Genomic DNA, 15852 nt, shown 5'->3' on the forward strand with positions numbered 1-15852 from the left:
TGGAGTAGGTTATGGGTCAGTGTAGAGGGAGCTTTATTCTGTAGCTAACCAATGCAGTATCTACTCTAGAATGCTTGTGACAGGGTAGAGGGAGATATACTACATATCTAGCTTGTGTTGTACCTGCCCATGGAATGTCTGGTGGGACAATGTTGAGGGAGCTTTACTCTATATCTAAGCAAGGCAAGGATATCCTTCCTTAGATAAGGCGACCAAAGCTGTGCACAGTACTCCAGGTGTGGTCTCACCAAGGCCCTGTACAATTATAGCGTGAGGTTTGAGAGGGTTACCCTTTATCTATATTATGCTGTACTTGCCCTAGGAGTGTTTATTTGGAAAGTGTAGAGGGAGCTTTACTCTGTATCTAATCAAAGCAGTACCTGCCCTGAGAGTGCTGGATAGGACAGTGTAGAGGAAACTTTACTCTGTATCGAACCTGTGCAGTCCCGCCATGGGAATGTCCAGTGGGAAAGTGTATAGCGATCCTCACTGTTTATCTAACCTGTACTGTACCTGCCCTGGGAGTGTTTCATGGGACAGTGTCGAGGGAGCTTCACTCTTTTTCTAGCCCGTGCTTTACCTGCCTTGGGAGTGTTTGATGGGGCAGTGGAGATGGAGCTTTACTTTGTATCTGAGTCGGGAAAAATGGATAATTTTTCTATTGGCAAACAGTGACTAGTGGGGTGCCACAGGGATCGGTGCTGGGTCCTCAACTATTTACAATCCATATTAATGTCCTGGATGAAGGGACCAAGTGTAATGCAGCCAAGTTTGCTGATGATAAAAAGATGGGTGGGAAAGAAAATAGTGAGGACACTAAAAATTTGCAAAGGGGTATAGACAGGCTAAGTGAGTGGGCAAAATTTTGGCAGATGGTGTAAAATGTGGGAAAATGTGAGGTTATCTACCTTGGCAGATAAGACAGAAAAGCAGATTATAATATAAATGGAGAAAAATTGCAAAGTGCTACAGTGCTATAAAAGATAGTATGCAGGTATGGCAATAATCAGGAAGGCAAATGGAATGTTGGCCTTTATTGCAAGGGTGATCGAGTATAAAACCAAAGAAGTACTTCGACAACAGTACACGGTATCGGTGAGGCCACACCTAGAGTACTACTTCCAGTTTTGGTCTCTGTATTTACGGAAAGATAGACTTGCATTGGAGGCTGTTCAGAGAAGGTTCACTAGATTGATTCTGGAGACGAGGCGGTTGACTTATGAAGATAAGTTGGCACATATGATAATGAGGGGGCTCGACATGGTGGATACAGATACGATATTTCCATTCATAGGGGAAACCAAAACCAGGGGACAGAGTCTCCAAATAAGAGGCCGCCCATTTCTTCTCTGAGGGTTGTAAATCTTTGGAAATCTCTGCCCCAGAGAGCTGTAGAGGCTGGGTCACTGAATACATTTAAGGCCGAGATAGACAGACTTTTGATCGATAAGGGAATAAATCGTTATGGGGAGCAGGCAGGGCAGTGAAGCGGAGTCCATGATCAAATCAGCCAGGATTCTTTTAAATGGCGGAGCAGGCTCGAGGGGCCAAGTGGCCTATTCCTGCCCTTGGAATGTCAGGGGAGGCAATGTTAAGGGAGCTTTACTCTGTATCTATGCAAGGCAAGTATATCCTTCCTTAGAAAAGGAGACCAAAACTGTGCACAGTACTCCAGGTGTGGTCTCATCAAGGCCCTGTACAGTTGTAGAGTGAAGTTAGAGAGATAATTATATTGTATCGTAATTGTGATGTACCTGCCCTAGGAGTGTTTATTTGGACAGTGTAGAGGGAGCTTTACTTCGTATCTAACCAATGCAGTACCTGCCCTGGGACTGTTTATGGGGCAGTGTTGAGAGAGCTTTACATTGTATCTAACCCATGCTGTACCTGTTCTGTGAGTGTTTGATGGAACAGTGTAGTGGGAGAAGTTACTCTGCATTTAACCAGTGATGGAGCTGCCCTGTGACTTTTGATGGGACTGTTCAGAGAGAGTTTTATGCTGAACTTAACCTGTACTGTACCTGCCCTAGGAGAGTTTGATGGGACAGTGTAGAGGGAGCTTTACTCTGGATCTAACCCGTGTGTAACTGCCCTGTGAGTGTTTGGGATACTGCAGACTGAGATTTACTCTGGATCAACCCTGGTAGTGTTTGGGACATGATGGAATGGAATTTACTTTGCATCAAACCCTTGCAGTACCGGTCGTCCTGATATCGGTAGTCAGGACAATGCTAAAATCTATTATTAAGTACGTAGTAACAGGGCATTTCGGAATTAATAACGGGATTGGGCAGAATTAACACGGATTTATGAAAGGGAAATTGTCCTTGAAAATCTGTTAACATTTTTTGTGGTAGCTAGCAGAATAGATAAGGGGGAAGCCACTGGATGTGGTATGTTTAGATTTACAGAAGCAATTCAATGAGGTGCCACACAAGAGATTATTAAACAAAATTATGGCTCATGGGATTGGGTGTGAAATACTTGCAAGGATTAAGGATTGGAAAACAGAGAGGAGGAATAAACAGGTAATTTTCGTGTTGGCAGGCAGTAACTGGTGGGGTCCGAGCATCCCTTGGGAGCACCGAAGCAAGCCTCCCATGCTGTACCACCACTCGAGTTTGAATAAAGGAGCTAAGGTCACACTTACTCATGGCTACAGTACTCAGTTACATTGCCAGTGTTTATGTTCATAATAAAGCAATGAGATAACGAACAATCACGCGAAAATGCAAAGAATTGTTGGTATCCTGGAGAAATTCTCAGAAGGGGACGATTGGGAGGCCTTCTTGGAGCGACTCGACCATTATTTCGTGGCCAACGAGCTGGAAGGGGATGAAAATGCTTCCAAACGAAGGGCGATCCTCCGCACCGTCTGTGGGTCAACAAGTTATGGCCTCATGAAGAATCTTCTAGCTCCGGTGAAACCAACAACCAAATTGTGTGAAGAACAGTGTATGCTGGTCCAGGAGCACCTAAATCTGAAGGAAAGCGTTCTGATGGCAAAGTATCGATTTTACACATATCAACGGTCTGAAGGCCAGGAAGTGGTGAACTTCGTCTAAGGCGCCTTGCAGGACATTGCGAATTCGATGGATTCCTTGAGCAAATGCTAAGAGACTTCTTTGAGGTTTGGCATTGGCCATGAGGTTATCCTTCGCAAACTATTGACTGTTGAAACACCGAACCTGAGCAAAACCATAACGATAGCCCAGGCATTATGTTCACCTGCGATAACATGAAACAAATTTTGCAACATAGAGGTTTTGGCAAGTACTGTACACAAAGTAACGTCGTTTCCAGACAGGAATGCATATTGCAGAATGTACACACCTGCAGCTGCACGACCTCAGATGACCCAGAGTCTACCATCAAATGTTAATGCGAGGCAGTTAACACCTTTGTTGGCGCTGCGGAGGTGATCATCGAGCCCATGAATGCCGCTTCAAACACTATGCTGTGGAACAATGGGACACCTCCAGCGAATGTGCAGACGAGCTGCGAACTCTGCTAACCACCACGTTGCAGAGGAGGATCGATCCATGGTGGATCAGGCTCCACTAGAGACTCGAACCGAGGAGGCAGAACTGTACGGGGTACACACCTTCACCACGAAATGTCCACCGATCATGCTAAAAGTCGAACTGGATGGATTTCCAGTATCCATGGAACTGGACATGGGTGCGAGCCAGTCTATCATGAGCAAAAAGGTCTTCGACACGCTGTGGTGCAACAATGCACACAGGCCCAAACTTAGCTCCATTCATACCAAGCTAAGAACTTGCACTAAAGAGTTGATCCCTGTAACTGGCAGCGCAGCAGTAAAAGTCTCCTATGATGGAGCAGTGCACGAACTCCCACTAAGGATTGTAGCAGGATTGGGCCCACACTGTTCGGCAGAAGCTGGCTGTGAAAATCCACTGGAACTGGGATGACATCCGAGCGCTCTCGTCCACCGACTATGCCTTATGTGGCCAGGTTCTGAGCAGGTTTCCGTTGTTGTTTGAGGCAGGCTAAATCCCCGTTTTCTGGAATTAATTCCGGTAACTAAGAATATCCCATTCCCACTATTCCTGGAGCTACTTCTCTTGTTAGGTTTAATTTCAATGTTCTTAGAGCTGCTAAATCAAATCTTAAGAGAGCTCACAATGCCGCTGTTGCTGGAGCTCCGACTACCCCAGGTTGTGCACGTTCTAGTTCCCCTGTTTCTGGAGCTATTTCAGTTGTTTGTGGAGAAATTAATTCCCCTGTTTCTGGAGCTTCAAATTGCGCTGTTTATGAAGCACCTAAGTGTGCTTTTTATGTGGCTCCAATTCCCGCTATATTGAGCTCTGAAGTATTCTGCTTATGGTGCGCTCTCCTAATTCCCTGCTACAGGAAAAACTAGTTCATCTGTTTCATGAGACAACACTTCTCTTTCTAAATGTAATTCAGTTATTTCTGGAGCAACTTTCGCTTTACCGATTAAAATCCCATGTTTCTGGAGCTCCTCATTCCCATTTCTGCAGTGCCCAATTCGGCAGTTTCTGTAACTCCGAATTCACATCTTTCTAGACCGAATTCCTCTGTTTCTGGAGCTAATGCCCTTGTTGCTGAACTAATTCCAGTATTCCTGGAACTAGTAATTCCCCTCTCTGCAGCTCCTAATTCCCCTGTTCCTGGAACTAATTCCCCTGTTTCTGGAGCTCATCTTTTTCTGGAGTTCCAGATATCCAGATTGTGTATCTCCTAATGCATCTGTTTCTGGAGGTAACTCCCCAGTTTCTGCTGCTAACTCAACTGTTTCTGAAGAGAATACGTTTTTTCCTGGGGAAATACCTGTGGAGATCATGATTTCGCTTTTTGTGGAGCTCCAAATTGGACAATTTATGAAGCACGTAATTGCCCTTTATACCTCTGTAGTTTGCCGGTATATATGGCTCCGAATTACCCTGTTATGGTGCGCTCCCCTAATTTACCTGCTAGAGGAAGAGCTAATTCTCTGTTTTTGAATGTAGCTATCCTATTTCTAAACACAACTCCCTGTTTCTGGATCTATCTGCGCTGCTCTGTGATTATTCCCGTGCTCCTGGAGCCCATGCTTCCCTGTGTCTGCAGCTCCGCAGTGCCCTGTTTCTGGAGCGAATTCCACTGTTTCTGGAGCTGATAATTCACCACTTCCTGTAACTCTTATCTTCTTCCTTCTAGAGCTAATTCCACTCTTTCTTGAGTCAATCGCTCTATTTCTGCAGCTAATTCCCTTCTTTCTGCGCGAATACCCGTGTTCCAGGAGCTCAAACTTCCCCACTTTCTGCGGCTCCAAATTACCCTGTTCCTAGATTTAATACCCCTGTTTTGGTAGCTAATTCAGCTGTTTGTGGAGCTAATGTTTCTGGAGCTAATGTTTCTCCAGAACCTCTGTTTCTGGAGCTAATTCCCCTATATCTGTAGTTCCTCGTTCTCCTGTTCTTGCAGCTCCTAATTCTTCTGTTTCTTGTGGTTCGAAATTGCCCTGTTTATATTGCACCTAATTGCCCTTTTCATGAGGCCACTAGTTCTCCGATATATATAGCTCCAAATTGTATTGGTTTTGGTGCGCTATCCTAATTCCAAATCGACAGGATCAGCTAATTCACTTGTTTCTGGAGCTGGCTCCAAATTTCCCACTTTCGAGAGCCTGCATCAACGTTCCACGGTGATACTCCCCTTTCCTAATTACCCTGTATTGGGATCTCCTAAATCTCCTGTTTCTTTTGGTCCAAATGAATTTGTTTATGGAACCATACTTAACTTCTTTCTAGATCGTATAATTCCCCTGTTTTTGGAGTTAATTTCCCTGATTCTGAGATGATAGCACTGTTTCTGGAGTTGAGCCCTTGTTTATGGAGTTAATTTCCTTATTTCTGAGCTAATTCCGGTGTTCCGGGTGCTAATTCCAATGTTTCCGGAGCTAATTCTTCTTTTTTCTGCAGATCCTAATATCCCAGTTTGTGAAGCTCCGAATTCCTCAGTTTCTGCAGGGAAAGCCCCTGTTTCTGCAGCTATTTTTCCTGTTTCAGGGGCTAATAATTCTGCCTCTTGAGCTAAATCCCTAGATTCTGCAAGCACTAGTTCCATTATTACAGCAGATGTATCAGTTGCTTGTGAAGCTCCCAAAAAAACGTATTTCGAACCCCAAATTGCGCTGTTTTTGGAGCACGTAATTGTGTTCGTACGTGGTTACTAGTTCCCCTATAGATATCGCTCCGCATTTTCCTATTTATAGTGCACTCTACAAACTCCCTGATACAGGAACAGCGAATACACCTGTGTCTGGAGCTGGCTCCAAATGTCCCACTTTCTGTAGCCTGCTCCTCAGTTCCATGTTGATGGAGCCCTCTGCTAATTTCCCTGTATCTGTCTCTACAAAAACTCCTGTATCTTTTTTCTCCAACTTTGTTTATGGAACCACACTTCCATTGTTTCTGGAACTTATATTTCCCCAGATTCAGGAATTTTTCTGGAATTAGTTTCCCTGTTTCTGAAGCTAATGCCTTTATTTCCGATCTAATTCCCGTGTTACTGGAGCTCCTCAATCTGCAGTTGCCAATTCCCCTGATTCTGAATCTAATCCCCTGGTTGTGGCGGTAATTTATATTTTTCTGGAGCTCCTGATATCGCAGTTTGAGGAGATCCTAATTCCTCTGTTTCTGGAGGTAACTCCCATGTTTCTGTAGCTAATTCAACTGTTTCATAGGTAATACTCTGTTTCTGGTGCTGATTCCCCAGTTTCTGTTCTGGAAATGATTTATTTTTTTGTGGAGTTTCTAAAGTCGCTGACAATGGAGTTCCATATTTCGCAGTTCATGGAGCACATCATTATCGTTTTCTTGTAGCTACATGTTCCCCTATAAATCCAATTGTCCTGTTAATGGTGCGCACTCCAATTACCCCTGCTATAGGAACAGCTAATTTGCCTTTTTCCGGAACTGTCTCCACATTTCCCACTTTCTTGTGCCCTCCACTATGTTCCATGTTGATGGAACCCTCTCCCAAATTCCCTGCATCTGGATCTCCTAAATCTCCTGTATCTTTTGCTTCAAATTCTTTATGGAACCATAATTGCCTTGTTACTGGATATCGTAATCTCATGCTGCTGAAGCTAAACACCCTGTTTTTTTGCTGCAACGCCTACTGTTTCCAGACCACTTGATTCTGCCCCTTGATCGAGCTAATTCCCATATTTCTAAGGACAATTCCCCTGTTTCGGGAGCTGCTAATACCTGTGTTTATGGACATCCTAATTCCACGATTTGTGGAGTTAATTCCAGTGTTTCTACAACTAATTATCTTGTTCTGGGGCTAATCCTTCTATTCCTGGATCTGCTGTCGTCAATGTTTCTGGAGTTCCTAACAACCGAATTTCTAGAGTTCCAACTTTTCCTTGTTTGTGGAGCCCATCATTGCACAATTTCTGGAGCTGCAAACAACACTGTTTGTGGAACACCTAATTTATGTGGCTATTATTTCCCCGATATATATATATATATATATAGCACCGGATTGTCTTGATTAAGGTGCACTCTCCTAATTCCTCTGCTAAAGGAAAATCTAAGACGCCTTTTTATGGAGCTGCGCCCCAATTTCCCAGTTCCTGGAGCTACATTCCATGTAGATGTGGTGCACCCCTAATCCTGCTCTATCTGGATCTCATAAATATTCTGTTTAATTTGCTCCGAATTACGTTGTTTACTGATCCACAACTCACTTGTTTCTGGATCTCAAGTATCCCTGTTTGTGTAGCCGAAATTCCATCTGTTACTGGAGCACCCGATTCTCCCAATGTCTGGAGATAATTACCGTTTTTTAAGCCATAATACATCTTTCTGTTGCTCCTAATTCGGACGTTTCTGAAGCACATAATTCACTGGTTTGTGGAATAAATTCCAGTTTTTGTGCAACTATTTTTCCTATTTCTGGAATTAATTCGTATATTTAAGGAGATACTATTCCCCCTGTTTCTGGAGCTAATTCACTCATTCTGGGGCTAATTTATCTGTTCTGGGAGCTGCTAATTCCCATGTTGCTGTACCTTCTAATACCACATCTTATGTAGGGCCTAGTTCCCTGTTTCTGTAGTTATTTCACTTGTTGTGGAGATTCTAATTCCTATGATTCTGGAGCTACAAATGCACTGTTTATGCAGCGTCTAATTCTGTATTCATGTTGCTTCTGTTCTCCCGAATTATATCGCTCTGACGTGTTCTGCTTGTGGCGCGCTGCCCGAATTCTCCTGCTACAGTAACAGCTAATTTTCCTATTTGTTGAGCTAACTCTTCTCTGTCAAACCGAATTACCATGTTTCTGCAGATAGTTCCACTGTACTGAGCGAAGTCGTCTGTTCCTGTGCTCCTAATTCCCCTGTTTATGCAGCGCACAATTCTTCAGTTTCTGGAGATAATCCCACTGTGTCTGGAGCTGCTAATCACCAGTTCCTTTAATTTCTAATTAACCTCTTTCTAGACCTGCTTCTTCCGTTTCTGGAGCTAATTCCACTATTTCTGGCGCTAATTCCACTGTTCCTGGAGCAGCAAATTTCTCCTTCTTTCTGGAGCTGCTAATTCCAAAGTTCCTGGAGCTGCGAATTCCACTGTTTCTGGAGCTAATTCCACTGTTCTGGGAGCTAATTTCTCTGTTTCTGGATCTAATTCAACTCAATCTGGAGCTGCTAATTCCACTGTTCCTGGAGCTAATTCCCCTGTGTCTGAAGCTGATAATTCCACTGTTTCTGGAGCTGCTAATTACACTGTTTCTTGAGCTAATTCCACTATTTCTGGGGCTAATTCCACTATTTCTGGAGCTGGTAATTCCAATATTTATGCATCATATTCCTCTGTTTCTGGAGCTGCTAATTCCACCTTTTCTTGGTGGTGCAAATTCCGCTAGTTCTGAAACTAATTCCCCTGCTTCTGAAGTTAATTCCACGATTTCTGAATATAATTCCCCTTTGTCTGAAGCTGCTAATTCCACTCTTTCTGGAGCTGCTGTGTTCTCAGTTTCTGGAGCTAATTTCCTTGTTTCTGGAGCTAATTCCTCTGTTTCTAAAGCTAATTCCACTGTTCCTGGATCTGCTAATTTCTCCCTGTTTCTGCAACTGCTAATTCCGATGTTCCTGCAGATAACTCCACTGTTTCTGGGGCTAATTCCCCTGTTTCTAGGGCTGCTAATTCCACTGTTTCTGGAGCTAATTGCACTGTTTCTGGAGCTGCTAATTCCAGTTTCTGGCGATAATTCGGCTGTTCATGGAACTGATAATTCCACTGTTTGTGGAGCTAATTGCTCATTTTCCGGAGCAGCTAATTCCACTCTTCTTGTTGCTGCTAATTCTAATAGTTCTGAAGCAAATTCCATTGTTCCTGGAGCTGCTAATTCCACAATTCTTGTGGCTGCAAATTCCACTGTCTCTGGAACTACTAATTCCACTGCTTCTGGAAATAATTCCACTGTTTCTGAAGATGCTAATTTTACTTTTTCTGGAGGTTATTCAACTGTTTCTGGAGGTAATTCTACTATTTCTGGAGCTAATTCCACTGTTTCTGGAATTAATTCCACTGTTTCTGGAGCTAGTTCTACTGTATCTGGAGCTAATTCCACTGTTTCTGGAGTTCATTCCACGATTTCTGGAGCTCATTCCACTGTTTCTGGAGTTAATGCCACTGTTTCTGGAGATAATTCCACTGTTTATGGAGTTAATTCCGCTGTTTCTGGAACTGCTAATTCCACTGCATCTGGCGCTAATTCTGCTGTTCCAGAAGCTGCTAATTACAATATTTCTGAAGCTAATACTATTGTTACTGGAGCTGCTAATTCAACAGTTCCTGTGGCTGCTAATTCCAATATTTCTGGAGATAATTCCTCTGTTTCTTGCGCTAATTCCACTGTTTCTGCGGCTAATTCCAATGTTTCTCGGTCTAATTCCCCTCTTTCCGAACAAATTCCTCTATTTCTGGAGCTAATTACACTGTTTCTAGAGCTAATTCCACTGTTTCTGCGGCTAATTCCACTGTTTCTGGGGCTAACTCCCCTCTTTCTGGAGCTAATTCCACTGTTGCTGGAGCTAATTCCACTCTTTCTGAAGCTAATTCCACAGTTTCAGGAGTTAATTCCACTGTTTCTGCTGCTAATTCCAATGTTTCTGAGGCTAAGTCCCCTCTTTCTGAACAAATTCCCCTGTTTCTGGAGCTAATTCCACTGTTTCTGCAGCTAATTCCACAGTTTCTGGAGCTAATTCCACTGTTTCTGAAGCTGCGAACGCCACTCTTTCTGGACCTAATTCCACTGTTTCTGGATCTAATTCCATTGTTTCTGTTGCTAATTCGGCTGTTTCTGGGGCTAATTCCTCATTTCTAGTCCTTCCATTTCCACTGTTTCTGCGGCTAATTACTCTATTTCTGGTCCTTCCATTTCCACTGTTTCTGAAGCTAATTCCTCTGTTTGTGGAGCTAATTTCACTGTTTCTGAAGCTGCGAATTCCAGTTTCTGGAGCTAATTCCACTGTTTCTGGAGCTAATTCCTCTGTTTCTGGGGCTAATTCTTCGATTTCTGGGGCTAATTCCGCTGGTCCTGGAGCTGCTAATTTCACGGTTTCTGGAGCTAATTCCATTATTTAAGGAGCTAGTTGCAGTGTTTCTGCAGCTGCTAATTCCTCTCTGTTTCTGGAGCTAATTCCACTGTTTCTTCAGCTAATTCCACTGTTTCCGTAGCTAATTCCACTGTTTCCGGTGTTAATTCCAATGCTTCTGTGGCAAATTCCCCTGTTTCTGTAGCTGCTAATTCCACTGTTTCTGACGCTAATTCCGCTGTTCCTGGAGCTGCTAATTCCACTGTTTCTGGCGCTAATTCCTCTATTTCTGGAGCTGCTAATTCCATTCTTCCTGTAGCTGCTAATTTCATTATTTCTCAAGCTAATTACATTTTTCCTGGAGCTGCTAATTTAACAGTTCCTTCAGATATTGGAGAATTAACTCCAGAAACATAGGTATTAGCTACAGAAACAGAGGAAGTAGGAGCTACAGAGACAGGAGAACAGGGGTTTTCAGATATTGGGGAATTAGCTACAGAAATAACAGATATTTGTTCCAGAAACAGAGGAATCTGGAGTCGCAGGAACATGAGAACTGGCACCATCAGATATTTGGGAATTAGCTCCAGAAATAATAGGCATTTGCTCCAGAAACAGAGGAATGCGGAGCTGCCAGGACACGAGAACTGGGACCTTCAGATAATGTGGAATTAGCTACAGAAACATAGGTATTAGCTCCAGAAACAGATACATTAGGATCTACAGGAACAGTAGCACTGGGACGTTCAAATATTATGGCATTAGCTCCAGAAACTCTTAGCCCCTGAAACAGAGGAATTAGAAACTGCAGGTACAGAAGAACTAGAACGTTCAGATATTGTCATTAGCTCCAGAAACATAGGTATTAGCTCCAGAAAGAGGAATTAGGAGCTGCAGGGACAGGATATCGAGGACCTTCAGGTATTTAGGAATTAGCTCCAGAAACATAGGTATTAGCTCATAAACAAAGGAATGAGGAGTTTCAGGGGCAAGAGAAGTGGGATCTTCGAATATTGCGGAATTAACTCCAGAAACATAGGCATTAGCTCCAAAAACTGTTCTATTTTCTACGTAAATAGGGAGTTGCCTCCAGAAACAGCGGAATTAACTCTAGGAACAGGGGAATTTTGAGCCGCAGAAAGAGCGGAAGTTGCAGATCCAGTGACACTGGAGTTAGGTCACAAACAAGGGGATTGGCTCCAGAAATAGAGCCATTAACTCCAAAACAGTAGAATTAACTCTAGAAAGATGAAAAGGAAGAGTTACAGAAACTAGTGGATTAATAACTCCAGGAAAAATAGATTTAGCTCCAGAAACAGGGCAATGGGGAGCTGCAGACACTGGGGAAGCAGGAGCTCCAGGAGCATGGGAATAATCACAGTACAGTGCCATTAGCTCCAGAAACAGGGAGTTATGTTTAGAAATAGGAGATTTACATCCGGAAATAGTTGAATTAACTCTTCCTGTAAAGGGGAATTAGCAACACGGAGGATAAACAGGATAATTCGGAGCTATATATATGGGCAAACTAGTAGACACGTAACAAGGACAATTAGTTGCTTCATATACAGTACAGTCGGGAGCTCATGAAATAGTGGAATTAGGAGCTCCACAAACAACTGAAATATGTCGAGAAAGAAGGGAACTATGACCTTCAGAAACGGTGGCATTTTCTCCAGAAATAAAAGTATTTGCGACTGAATCAGCAGAATTAGCTACAGGAACAGGATTATTCCCTCCAGGAACAGGGACGTTATGAATCGCAGAGAGGAGAAGTAGGGGCTCCAGGAACACGGGCTTCAGAGCAGAAACTAGGGAATTATCGCTAGAAAGAGGATTATTAGTTCTGGAAACTGTGAATTCTGTTTCGAAAGATGAAAAGTAGGAGTTACAGAAACTGGTATATTAACAGCTCCAGAAACAGTGGAATTCGCTCCAGAAACAGGTCAATGGGGAGCTGCAGAAACAGGGGAAGCAAGCTCCATGAGCACATGAATAATCACAGTACAGCGCAATTAGCACAAAAAGAGGGGAGTTAAATTTAGAAAGAGGAGAGTTTCCTCCAGAAGATGTGAATTTTCTATTCATGTGGCAGGGTAATTAGGAGGGCGCATCATTAACAGGACAATTCGGAGCTACAGCATCAGGGGTATTAGCTCCAGAAACAAGGGAATTAGTTCCAGGACCCGCGTAATTAGGAGCTGCAGAGAGGTGAATTCGGTGTTTCAGGAATACTGGAATTAGTTCAGAAACATGTGTATTGGCAAAATACTAGATACGGAAAAAAGACGATTATGTGCTGCATTAACTTCACAATTTCGAATTCCACAAAAAAGGGAAATTAGGAGCACCACAGTAATTTTTCAAAGGAAAAAGCCTAGCTCCAGAAACCGTTGAATTACCAAAAGAAACAAGGGAGTTACCTCCAGAAACAGATGCATTAGGAGGTCCACAATGTGGGATATTAGGGACTCCAGAAAAAACTGAGATCCAGAAACTGGGGAATTAGCTCAAGGGAGTTGGAAGCTGCAGAGAGGGAAATTACCTGCGTAACCGGGGGTAGCTGGAGCTGCAGCAATAACAGCATTCGGGGCTCCCATAAGATGGGATTTAGCAGCTCCAAGAAAATTGAAACTAAACCTAGATCAAGGGAAATAGCTGCAGAAAGAGGGCGACTGGGATATCTTCAATTACACGAATTAATGCCATAAAGCGGTGAATTAGCTCCAGAAATATTGGAGTTAACGCCGTAAAATAAGGAATTAAGTGCTCCCGAAACACCAGAAAAATGAGCTCCAGAAACATGCAAATTATGTCCAGAAAAATTGTGATGAGCTCCAGATAGTGGGAGAATCAGGTGCTCTAGAAAAGAGGGATTTTCAGCTGCAGTTACAAGGTGATTATCTCGATTAAGAGGGGAAATTGCAGCAGAAGCAGCGGAATTAGGAGCTCGCAGATTGGGATATTAGCAGCCACAGGCACAGTGTAATTAGCGCCAGAAACAGCGCAATTAACTCCAGAAACAGGACAATTATGTTTAGAAAGAACAGGGATACCTCGAGAAAGAGGTGTCTATGCAGCAGGGGATTTAGGATAGAGCGTCATGAACAGCAAATTTCGGAGCTATATATATATAACTAGGAGACACTTAAATAGGACAATTGGGTGCTTCATCAACAGTGAAATTTGGAGCTCCAGAAAAAAGACAATTAGGAACTCCACAAACAACTTAGAATCCCCAAATTTAGCTGGCTCTGCAGCAGCGAATTTAGGAGAGTGCAGCATAAACAGGACTTTTGTAGAATATATATATATATATATATATATATAACTAGTAGACGTAGACACTTAAGTAGGATAATTAGGTGCTTCATAAACAGCTTAATTTGGAGTTACCGAAAAAGGACAACTGGAAGCTCCACAAACAACTCAGATTCTCCAGAAAGGGAGCAACTTGGACTTTCAGCAACGATGGAATTTGCTCTGGAAAAAAGATAATATTAAATCCAGAAACAGCTGAATTAGTTATAAAATAGGAGAATTCCCTACAGGCACAGGAAAAGCAGTAGTCGCAGAGAGAAAGCAAGGAGGAGCACCAGGAACACGGGAGTTAGCGCAGAAACAAGAGAATAAGCGCCAGAAACAGGGGAATTAGGTCTACAAACTGTGGAATTAGGTCTTGAAAGTTGAAACGTAGAAATGACAGAAACTGGTAAATTAGCTGTTTCAGAAAGAGTTGACTTCGCTCCAGAAACAGGGCAATGGGGAGCTGCAGAATCACGGGAGGCGATCTCCAGGAACACAGGATTAATCACAGTACAGCGCAATTAGCTACAGAAACAGGAGAATTATGTTTAGAAAGAGGAGAGTTACCTCCAGAAAAGGTGAATTTTCTGTTCATGTTTGAGGTTAGTTAGGAGCTCGCACAATAAACAGGACAATTCGGAGCCATAGATATCGGCAAACTACTGCACATGTAAAAAGGACAATTTTTTTGCTTCACAAACCACACAATTTGGAGCTCCACAAAAAGGGATATTATTATCTCCAAGTAATTTTCCCCAGACAACAATGTATTAGTTCCAGAAAGAGTTCAAATCGCAAGAAACAGGGGAGTTACCTCCAGAAATAGAAGCATTAGGAGATTCGCAATCTGGGATATTCGGAACACCAGAAAAAAGATGAGCACCAGAAACAGGGGAATTAGCTCCAGATACAAGGGAATTAGCACCAAGGCCCGTGTAATTAGAAGCTGCAGAGAGGGGAATTCGGAGTTCCAGGAATACTGGAATTAGTTTAGAAACATGGGTATTAGCTCCAGAAACAGGGGACTTAGTTCTAGAAAGATGAGAATTATCAGATACATAAACTAGAGAATTGGGCACTGGAGAAACAGAGGAATTAAGAGCTAAAGAAACACAGGAATTTATTAAGTGCAGAGGAAGTAGCTCCAGAAAGAAGGAAATTACATTTAAAAAGCTAAGTGTTGGCTCTAGAAACAGGTAAACTATGTATTCCTGTAGCATGGGAATTAGGAGAGCGCACAAGAAGCATAATAATTCGGAGACAAATATATCCGGAAAAGACAGCCACATAAATAAACGCAGTTTGATATTTCATAAACAACAAAGTTTGACGCTCCAGAAACAGGGGAATTATTATCTCCACAAACAACTGAAATAGCTCCAGAAACAGTGGAACTAGGAATTGCATCACCTGGGGTAGGACGAGCTCGAGCAACTGCGTCAATCGGAGCTGCAGTAAGATGGGATTTAGCAGCTCCAGGATCATTGATACTAACCCCGGAAAAAGGGAAATATCTCCAGAAAGAGGGAGAATGGTTATCCTTCATTAGTGGAATTAATTCCATCAACGGGGACTTAGCTCCAGAAATACTGGAGTTAACTCCCCCAACTGGGTAATTGAGTGCTCCAGAATCACCAGAATGTGGTGCTCCAGAAAGAGAGTAACATGTCTAGAAATATGATGATTAGCTACAGAAAGAGAGCGAGTCAGGTGCTCTAAAAACAGAAGGCATTTCAGCTACAGATAAAAGGCGATTAGCTCCAGGAACAGGGGAAGTTGCTCCAGTAACAGTTGAATTAGGAGCAGCACGGACTGGGAAATTAGTAGCACCATAAACATTGGAATTAGCTGCAGAAACAGCACAATTTGCTCCATAAACAGGGTAATTGCTTTTAGAAAGACCAGAGTTAGCTATACAAAGAGGTGACTTAGTTTTCCCTGCAGCAGGGGATCTAGGAGATCGCACA

This window comes from Pristiophorus japonicus, unplaced genomic scaffold (genome assembly GCF_044704955.1).
Source record: "Pristiophorus japonicus isolate sPriJap1 unplaced genomic scaffold, sPriJap1.hap1 HAP1_SCAFFOLD_45, whole genome shotgun sequence".
In the NCBI taxonomy this organism is placed as follows: domain Eukaryota; kingdom Metazoa; phylum Chordata; class Chondrichthyes; family Pristiophoridae; genus Pristiophorus; species Pristiophorus japonicus.